At 32.0% G+C, this 10,862-nt stretch overlaps 1 long non-coding RNA gene across 2 annotated transcripts; it reads left to right on the top strand.

Moving 5' to 3' along the window:
* The first annotated feature begins 2,025 nt into the window (after positions 1–2,025).
* Positions 2,026–10,648, top strand: LOC118754675. Of its 2 annotated transcripts, none has more exons than XR_004994924.1 (3): positions 2,026–2,291; positions 9,807–9,914; positions 10,025–10,648. It is a non-coding gene; the product is annotated as an uncharacterized LOC118754675 (long non-coding RNA). The 2 variants fall into 2 exon arrangements; XR_004994925.1 differs by having other exon boundaries at positions 9,807–10,103; positions 10,164–10,648.
* The last annotated feature ends 214 nt before the right edge of the window (positions 10,649–10,862 follow it).

The following is a 10,862-nucleotide window of genomic DNA, read 5'->3' as shown; positions in this document are numbered from 1 at the left end:
CAGAGGATCTGAAGTATAAAGTTTGCTTCCTGGCGCAAAGAGGGAAACCGGCTTGTAATAAAATTTTTTTAAAGTGAACTTCAAATTGAATTTTAAAATTAAATGTATAGAATTCTTTGACAATTTAAACACTGAAGATGGAAATTATCTCATTATTGCTATTCAAAAATGTCGTAAACATAAAATAATTTATTTGCTACTGTGTACAATGTGTACACTCATGTTAAAATAAATAACACCTTTATTTTTTATGAATTATATTTTATTTATATACCAAAATATTGTCAAAAACATGTACTGTGGTGTTTTAAAATATTATCTGTCACTTACATTCTTAACTTTGCTTTGAATAAAAATGTACTGAAAACGGGTTTTCCAAATATCTCGACTCCTGCGCCACCTAGCGGATTAAGTCATCTTTTATATTGCATTGTCCTCGAGTACTGAGCTAAGTTTAAAGTTTCAAGTCTGTAGCTTATCGGGAAGTTTTTTTAAATATTGATTGCAAAGTTCCAGGACATACATACATACATGCAAAAAACTAATTTGAATAAAACCGATAGTAAGTTGTGTATGAATGCACTTTCCTTCCCCCTAATGTTCAACGCTGAACATTTTGGGCTATTTAAAAATTGCATTATGAGAAAGTAAATTTTTCTGGATTTTCGCAGCAATGTTTTCGATTTTCGGAAAAAGGCATTATAAAAAGAAGTACGGAAGCCCCTGTGTCGGCCGTCAAAAGAAAAAATTAAATTAATGAAATTGATTCCTCGACCCAAAAAACCCCCGGATCCACATTTTGGCTAGTTTTCAATACAGTTGTTTCAACAGGTGAACCACTTTTTGAAAAAAAACTAGATAGAAAAAATCGCTGGAACGAAATTAATTTTAGACCTATGGTTTCCTGGGCAAGAACGATTGAAATTACCCAAAAAATCATAATCACGATGTGCCTCTGTTAATTTTTTTGGGTCCCTACAAATCGATCCGCCCTAATATACATACATACATATGTTCGTGCTGACAGGTTCATAAATTAATTTTTGAAAATGCGGCACTTTCTCCCTACATATGTAATTTAGTTGAAAGCAAGTAACAAAGTCTAAATTCGGGCGAAGCCGAACATTAAATACCCGGCGCACGTATTAAATATAGTTTTTTCACCTTTCTGAAAACAACCGTTACATGGTAAGCGGGAGTGGTTTTGCCCCTAATTTAAACATCATCTTAATGAGATAAACTTATATAGTTATAAGTGGGCAGTATCACGCCCCTTTTCCAAAATTCCATAATAATGAGATACACGCCCATTTCCTAGCAATTTATTTAAGACGCATTTCTTGCTTAAGAATTACTGCAAAAATCGATTTTGAATATGTAAATTCGCTTCAGAAGTTACGTTATATAGGATGTGGGCGTGGTTATTGTGCAAAATTTAAAAGAAATTGTTTAGGCGGTTACGGCGATATATACATCTAATCACAAGTAGGCGTGGCTACGCCCATTTAAAAAAAAATTATAAAATGCTTATTTTCTGCCTGAAGATCATTGTAAATATCAATTTGGAGAGAATAAGCTTTAGTGGTAACTAAAATATCGCAGTTTTCGTATTTCTGAGAACTACCGATGTAGGCGTCGTTATTAGTGTTGCCAGATTTTTTCCAGCCATACGGGACCAACGCGTTAGAATTGTCTTTGCCAACTTATCTTTATTTATTTATTGTTAATAATTTTCATTTAAAATATGGGTCGTTCTATATCAGACACCACATAAGTAAAAGTTTCAAAGCTTGCTCAAAGTTCAAAAAACCTAATTAAACTTAAAGTACTTTTCATCAAAATTTCGAATTTTTATTAGATTTCCTAAAAATATTTTGAGTATGCAGTTTTATATCCCATTCAGTTTTAGTATAATGAAGTGCCAGTTCCATGTCGCTAAAAATTTTCATTAACTTTTTAGATTTTTTTTTGTGGAGTGTTGCGCATTTTTTTTCCACATAAAAGTCAGTTTTGCTTATGCTTACTAAAAACTTTGTGAAGTTCCGTACATGTAGTATAGTGCACATGCTTAAAGCAGGGCACAAAAGTTTAAAACGAATTATAAATTGTAATATCGCAATTGTTCAAAGCTTTGTTTTTTCGAAATTGTTAGTTTTAATTTTTATGATCATTGATAAGATTGCATTGATAAGTACTGTTTACAGAGACGTTGACCCGTATGATGGTTGCCAGAACGTTTGACATCGGGATCTGGCCGGTGCCATGTGCACCCGGGCGTGCAACGTATGCGGGTAAGTGTTCCACCGCGAATTCTATATTTTGTTTATAATTTATATTACTTTCAACGAGCGATTTGTGTATATGAGTTATTTCCAAACAAAGTGCTATCTTTTTGTCCCCCATTTTCAAACTATTTTATGGTGGTTAAAACGAAAAATTTAAAAGAGCATTATGTGATCCAAATAATGAACCACCAACAAAGCTGTTTTTTATTATTGTGAGTCGTTTTTTTTTCTTTTGAGAACGGTATTTCTTTGAAACACATATTATACTTACTCCATATAAAAATATTTGTCCCCGCTCAGGTTATGCGATAATCAACATGAAAAAAGTTTGAACAAAGAAACCATGAAAAAAAGCGTAACTGTTTGTGAATGACTACCATAACTTTTATGTTTTATTCTATTTTTGTTATAATATTGCCCCGCTAATTTTCTTGAATATCACTTTTTTGCCGTGATATTAACTTTAGTTCTTTTGCTTGCCTAAGTGTATTGCAGTTAAGAAGCAAAAGAAGCTAACGATCGATTGACATAAGAAATAACTTATAAAACAGGGAACTGCAATTATTCATGATTTTAAGTGTTGAATAACACAAGAAATAGTGTAGTGGATAATATTCATTGAAAAATATTCACACATATGCACTAACACTATTTTACGTACGGCACACAAAGCGAGAGTACCCTGCAGTGAAAAGCTAAACCAGTATGCACAAATTCCAGTTCATGAACTATTATTTAAGGATAAAAGTCATACCAGTTCGTTATGAACCATAATTATACCAGTTCCGCGCAGAAAAAAGTAAACTAGTTGGTAGAAATTCTAGTTCGAAAACTGGTATTAAAGGGGAGAGTCATACCAGTTCGTCATGGACTATAATTATACCAGTTCTCCGCAGTGAAATGCCAAACCAGCCAGTATAAGTACTAGTTCATTAACCAGTATGTGCTAAAGCGATGGCCTACCATTTCGGCGATTTCGAACAACTTATGCGATCAGCGACATCTGTCTTTGAATAGGCATAACCAAAACTAAAACGTGGTTAATTGCTTTCATCACAAATGTCGGCTGTGGCGTCGAGTGAATACTACTGATTCTGGTTCTGAGATCTCAGATTCGAGTGCGCGTAGAGGTTGTTAAAGTAAAGTAAGTAAATTAATTTAAATAATTATTTCAATTTAAATATAAAATAAAAATTGTACATAAATTTAATTTGATTTGGAAAAAACCTAAATATGTACTCAAATGCCATTAAAAAATGAAAATAAATAATTTTTTGTTCTTTTTAAAACAATAAATTTAAAAATTACACAAGAGATATAAATGACAAAAAAAAATTAAAAAAAGTAAAATAAAAAAAGATTCGCTCACTGAGATTCGAACTCGGATCTCTTGATCTGGCGTTCCAAAGCTTTACTCTGTCGACCATTGCCACTGTTGCTGCGCCGCGAGCAAAATGACATACTTATGCTATTCACGGGGGATGAATAGGCAGTCTATCCCGTCAACTGGTATGATGCTACTAGTATTTCTACTGGTAGCGTGCTGATGCAGGTGCGGACAATTGACATCTCCTATGGCACCGCCATGTTAAAAATACCAGTCGCTAACATTGAAAAAGGATACAACGTGAACTAGTTGGGCTGAAACGCAAACTGGTAGCATTCTAGTTCACAACTGGTAACTTTTCCTGCAGGGTATGTACAATGACTAAGTTCTCTGTTGACATGAATTGGTGTAGTGCTCAATTCTCTCATTGAGCCATTAAACAAATGTGTTATACCGAAATGAGTCGCAGCACTAAGAAGCACCAATAGTTTAGTTGAGTGATTTTAGTGAATTTAGTGATTTTCGTCGTTTATAGCAACAAAACATTTACAAACGACGAGAAAGCGACAGCATGTGAAGGCACAGTAACACACTCTCACTTTTAGCTCACACTTGTTTATAGTGGCGCCCGCATGTCGCACAGTGTTGGGAAATGAAATTGTTCCTTCAGTACGAAATCTATACAAAAACTATACTTTTCGACTGTAAATTGCATCGACTTTTTAGTTTGCTCAAATATTTTCTTAGTACATGCATACATAGATTCCCTTCAAGATCAATGATTTGATGGTATTCATGGGAAAGTTTATGTAGGTAAATTTTACACTTTGAACATAAATGTGTATGCACATATTTTAAGGTACACTTCTTAACAAACAAATTTTTTCAAGTTATTATGCAAGGATAAAAGAGACGTCTTCTTTGAATTCAGTACTAAAGTTTGACAATTTATTTTTAGTAATTCAAGTGCTTATCAAAACTTTACGACACTCACATATTGACAAGATTGGCCATTTATCTTAAAATTATTTAATTTTAATTATTCGTTTATAAAAATGCAGTTTATACTTTAATAAAACCCCAAGGTTCAATTTTTGCGCAACATTAAAAAAATCAAATAACTTTCGTAAAAATTTCGGGCTTTTAACTAGATTTCCTAGAAGTACATGTTTTGAGAATGCCGTTTGTAGTCCGATCAATTTAAATGAAGCGCAAGTTTAAAATAGCTGCGACTTATCGTTGATTTTTAATATATATATTTTTTTTATGAAGGTGTTGCTCATTTTCTTCGTTAAAAAAATCGCGTTTAGATTAGACATTGACGGTAAATTTCAGCTACTTTAAACATGCACTTTATTATACTAAAATTGAAATAGAAAGCTCGAAATTTTTACGAAAGTTTGTCGACTTTTTTAATGTTGTTCAAAGATTTAAACTTATTTTCATACAGTTATTGTTAAGGAATTAACTATATTTTTATAAACAAATAATTAGAATTAAAAAATAATAAAAAAAAATAGTCAACTCTAGTCAATATATGAGTGTCGTGAAGTTATGATATTTAAGAACATTAAGAATTAACGATGACACTGTTTCTAACTATATGAAGCTGATTGTGAGGTTGATAGCACACCTTTTGCTATGTTATAATGGTTATTTCAAAACCTTTTTTCAAAACCTACAAAGGCAAAAACGAGAAGGCGAAGACAAAAAGATAAAAAAAAAATCCCGCAGTGAATTTTCAGAGCTGTGTATATATTAGGTTTGTTCGTCGAAAATCCAGCAAGAATTATCCAACACTCAAAATATCAGAGAGTAAGAAAAAATTCTCTCAAATTCTCTCTCATGTTGAGAAACTTGCAAATTTCTGCACGAACGCAAATTTGCAGGAATTTGCAAGTTTCCTTGCCAGCTGGTGTCCACGGTTGCATTTCAAACATAAAAAATTTTTATAGAATTTTTAAAATTCTTTCGGATGGCCAAAAACAGGATATACATGTATATTTCTTGTTGTTCTGACTTTCTTATACATACATTTCAATTTCTTCATCGTACTAGCTGTCCGGTTTCTTAAATCGACTCTGGTTGCAATTGCATTCCGATTGCGAATACAATTTTTTTTCAGCCGAGTTAAATTCAAATCATTGGAATTAACTAAATTAATTATATCAACAATTATTTACTTCCTTTTGTCATAACAAAATCGCTCGTGTTTATAAATTTTTAAATTTAACGAACTAATTTATTCAAATTATTGTAGACAAAAATGCAACCATGCGCCACAACCACATGTTTTTCGTGTTTGCAAATTCTTGCTGGGAAAATTTTTTCCAGCAAGAATTTGCAACTTCTCTCCAAGAGAGTTGTCACTTTGCTCTCACAATTTTTGATTGTTGGATAAATTTTTGGTCTGCACGAACGCGATTTGGGCAAAAATCGTGATAATTCGTACAAATTCGTACACATTTTTTGCTCGACGAACAAACCTATTTATAGTATTCATCACAAAATAGTATAAAAAGTCTTGCGTAGTAAACGAAATTGTATTATAAAAATACAATTGTACCAAAAATGCCAACACTGATGTAGCGCAAAGCAGAACACAAGGCGAATTAATATAAGGTGATAGCAGGAGTACAAAAACTAAAATTTACATGTAATTTGTTTTTGCTTTGGCGGCATAAACTGTCAAAATCTGTAAGAGTGTGTGTAGGAATTCAAACAAAATTTTTCAATTTGATATCAGAAGCCGTGCGGCGAAACACATACACAAAATCAGCTGAGCTAGTAACACCACCTTATATTAATTCGCCTTGGAAGAACACAAATAATATTAAACTCATTCAAATTATTTTCAGCCTCTCACTCGGCCAAATGAGTAAAATCCAGCTGGGTAGACCAGTGATGAAATTGATGGTACAATTATACTTTTTTCGTACATGTTGGAAGCCAAAAGTACATTGGTACTACATTGACATTTTTAATACATTTTTGTCAAGATACGGTACTGCAGCTCAATTATGTCGAAATACCACACTCTATTTACTTCCACTTTTGAATTTTTGTGCATAAAAATATAGTCATATTTTTCTACCATATTTAAGTAAATACATGGTGCTTATTAAAAACGAAACTCTTACTTAAATAAAAAAAAAAAAGTTGCTGTCATAATAGGTCTATTCATAATATTTTCCAGTAAGTACTAGCAGCCAGAGAATAAAATAATCATAGCGAGTAAAATTGAGGGGAAGACTAATATATCAGAAAAGGTTATTGAACGCAAAACGAGTAACAACGTGAAACTTACGCCATTCTGACTTTCTGATAGGTAAATTTGGTAGGAGTATTTTTGTATTCTCCGCACAAAATCCTCCAGCAGAAAAAATCCTGAGCAGTTTGCAAAATTTGCAAAAACTTGTAATCTTCGAAACTGCTGATAACTTTCACAGTTGCAATAGGTGGTTCATTTGGTAATTTATTATCCGCTTGGTGCATTGTTCCCAATTTGGAATTTTTTTACTATTGAATACTTTTGTATAGGAAAATGTTTTTAAAATATAAATGAATTATCTCGGAATGAATAAGTTTTTTTCTAACAAATATTTTTGATACCACATTATGACGCGTTCAAAAATAAAAGAATCTCCTCTAAGCACCCTTCTTTGTTTCACAAAAATTAAGTAGATATAGCTACAAATTTGCCTTTAAAATTATCCCATATTCGTTTTAACGATCAACTGACAAATTCGGTCAGAACCTTTCCCCATTATTATCTATTTTTGGTATATTTCTGGAAAAATATGGTACAATTGAAAAATTGTATACGGCAGCCAGCCATAGTTAACGCCCGGAAATTAGAAAATTAGAGATTAATACTAAATTAACTAAATTAAACTTTTGTTTCTTTCTTTCGTTTATTCACGAACACATGTTTGTGATCAGCAGACTTTTTTACTTGTAAGTTTTCGCAGGGAAAATTTTTTCCAGCAGAAAGTGGCGGATTGCAGTGTCATTTTGCGCTCTCGATTTCCCCCACTTTGCAAGAGAGCACTGCTATTAACTTGTTTATTTCTATGAAAGGAAACATTTTTGTAAATATTCCATTCCGTTAAATGCAACGGATTTTTAATGAAAATTTTTGTATTACTTGCACTAATGTAATAAGTATAACTTGTATGCTTTTGTTGATTACCTTGGCGTTTGGTGGCCTTTTCAATTTGATTTGCTCTTAAGTTTTCCACCTTCGACACTCCATGTTTTATATCATGATTTTTATACAGAAAATCTAAAAACATGTATATGTAACTATGTATGTATGGTCTTTTAAATGTTGGTACTCTCTCGGCTTTTTTAGTACACTTTTTCTTGGCCATTTGGTACAAAATTAAAAAACTCATTTATCATCCCTGGGGTATACTATACTCGATAGAGGCAAAAATTGCCGCGACACATTAGTTAGTATATTTTGAGTGTGTTCTTGTTTTGGTGGAAATTACTCTTAAAATGCAACATTTAGCACTCTCGAACATATGTTTTCGAAGAGCGTTCATGCTATCGCATTTAGCAAATGTACATTTACGCGAGTTCGAAATCGTATGCTTTTGACAAACAGCCGTGTTCCAGTCGCTTATTCAGATCCGTATCTATTACGATCAATTCTCACGCAGAAGATAATGTGCAAAAACCCTACTGAAAAGGAAAAAATAAATTTTAAACCAAAACTTCAATACAAAAATTTGAATTGTTTTAACCATGACAGACCATTTGTTTATGTATGTATTCATTTGTCGGTGCTGTCAATTAAAATTTCCTCACTTTATTAAGAAACAAAACAAACAGAAATGATCACAAATTGATCCAGATTTCTATCAGCATCACATCGATATTGAATTTTCTTAACTTTTCTTTATCCAAATAATGTAAAATAATAAATGAAATCTCGATCGGCGATCACTGAAACGCAGCTAGCCACTGTATACTCGAAATGCAATGTTGCGACTTTTTCTCATTAAACCATGTTCGAATCGTGGAAATTTTGGAAGATCACATGGTTGCTTTTAGCATTTAGATTCTTAATGCAAAAATGGAGTTGCATTTAGTTGCATTTAGGTGACGAATTTTGTATGGATAAATGTACATTTAGAGTAGCATTTAGAGCTAAATGCGCTAAATGTGCTTTTACGCGTAAGCAAAAACAGCCCATTACCCATTTTTTTAATTAGTGTAAGCACTCATTTGCACTAAATGTTATGGATCATGAATAAGTACACTAATTTTATTAGTACTCAAAGCCGGTCTCTGTTATAAAATCAATTACTTTTTGTGTGTCTTAAGTGAATTTATCATTGCACCATGGTAAGTAAGGCTAAATATTTCCGGAATGTCACCTAGTTTTTGATGCAAAAAAAAACACTAAAAATAAGATAATTACCAATGTCTCTTTATTGCTTAAGGATTTTCAATGATTTTCTTGTTTTTATATTTTGGTGAAATAAGACTTTTAGAAAAAAAAACAAAAAATTTGAAATATTTCCAGTATGTCGCGTTTAGGTGAAAAAGGATTTCTTAATTATTTCTCCAAAAGTGTTCAAATGGTATATGGGAAATTGTTGCCGAATAAAGATTAAACAAAAAGCCTACCTCTCAAGAAAATCCCCACGTTAATGTCATAAGAAGGTGAAAAACTTCAATGTTAGCATATAAATGAGTTTCAAAGTGATATGCAAATGTTTAAATAGCATGCATTTAATGTTAAAAATCAGTACAATGCTTATGCTTAATTTCTACTAGGCATTGATATGACAAACAATTTGAGGCATTAAAAAATCGCATGTGAAAACTAATTTAATGACTATTTTTTCAACGTAATGACACGAATATTTTTTAATGCCCTACTTTTCCATTGGAATTTTTGTTATTTAATACCTAGGGGAAATCCAGCTTTACTTTTTAAAAAGTGACATTCTGGAATATATTTTACAAAAATAAGAAAAAAAGTTAATTTTTAAAGAGCCTGAAAGCTGTTTCGTATTCTGCACAAATTTTCACGTAAGTAAACGATTTCAGAGGATAAATTTATCAATCTTTAAAAAAAATATAAAAAATACCTGTCGTGTACACTTTGCTTGGAAATGACCCATATACGTTTGTGAATATGTACATATACATATATGTAAATAAATATATATCCATAGGTTTCTCGGAAACGGCTATAGCGATTTTGATGAAATTTTGTATTCAGACAATGTTTTGCATTCTAAGGTTATCTAAAGAGGTGTTATGCCCGCGAATGTTCGTATAAGGTTACCATCTATTCCAAAATATTTATAAATTAAATGTTATTATATTAAACGAGCAATTCTTGTACATATGTAAATATACATACATATGTATGTTTATATTATATCCATAGGTTTCTCGGAAACGGATCCAACGATTTTGACGAAATTTTGTATGCAGATAATATTTTGCATTATAAGGTTATCATCATGGTATGGGTATCAAATCAAAAGTATTTTAAAAATCCTTAATTCAGACATGTTTTTGAATAGGGTTGCAACCATTTTCCATGTCGTATTTATTTAAATTATTGTTTAGAAAATAAAGAAACACAATTACCCTTCATCAGCACTAAAAAGCAAACAATCCTTAAAAAATGTATAACGCGTCTAAAGCGATACGAGCCGTGTGCAGACTGACATTGCGTGCACGTTCATTTTGTTTCACTGAAAACATGTGGTACTCCTGCAAGAAGCCTGACCTATGATTATCGGTTAAATTAGTGGGAAAACTTCGATAGCAATTAGGGAAGACAACGATTAGTTCGATTAGTTAGTAATTCGTAAGGTAATTGTGTCTGAATTACTTACAAATGAGGTAGGTAATTCGCTCTCAAAATTTTGTGTGGCGAATTAAAGCTCAGTTAGTCTAGACTTAACTTAATTTAACTTTCCGTAAGAAATCATCAATTATTACTCAACACGTGAATTTAGGCCAACAGCAGAAATATTTTGTTTTTGCATTTTTTTTCAGCTGTTTATCAGTTCGCTGGCTAAAACGCCATATCAACAAAATTCATGCAAACAAAAATGTTTGCTTTCATTTATTTTTAAGAAATATAAAAACGAGAGTCTGGCAAGCCTGATTCTCTCACCGCTCTCAATTTCCGTAAGGCCGTAACTTAAGAACCTAAAATCTAGAGGTTCTTAAGTTTCTTATGGTAAGTTAAGTTTTAACCATCCGCCAACACA

The sequence above is a fragment of the Rhagoletis pomonella genome, unplaced genomic scaffold, assembly GCF_013731165.1.
Source record: "Rhagoletis pomonella isolate Grant_MI unplaced genomic scaffold, Rhpom_1.0 Rhpom_scaffold_04366, whole genome shotgun sequence".
Classification (NCBI taxonomy): domain Eukaryota; kingdom Metazoa; phylum Arthropoda; class Insecta; order Diptera; family Tephritidae; genus Rhagoletis; species Rhagoletis pomonella.
The sequence above is the reverse complement of the archived record's forward strand: the minus strand, read 5'-3'. Positions and strand labels throughout refer to the sequence as shown.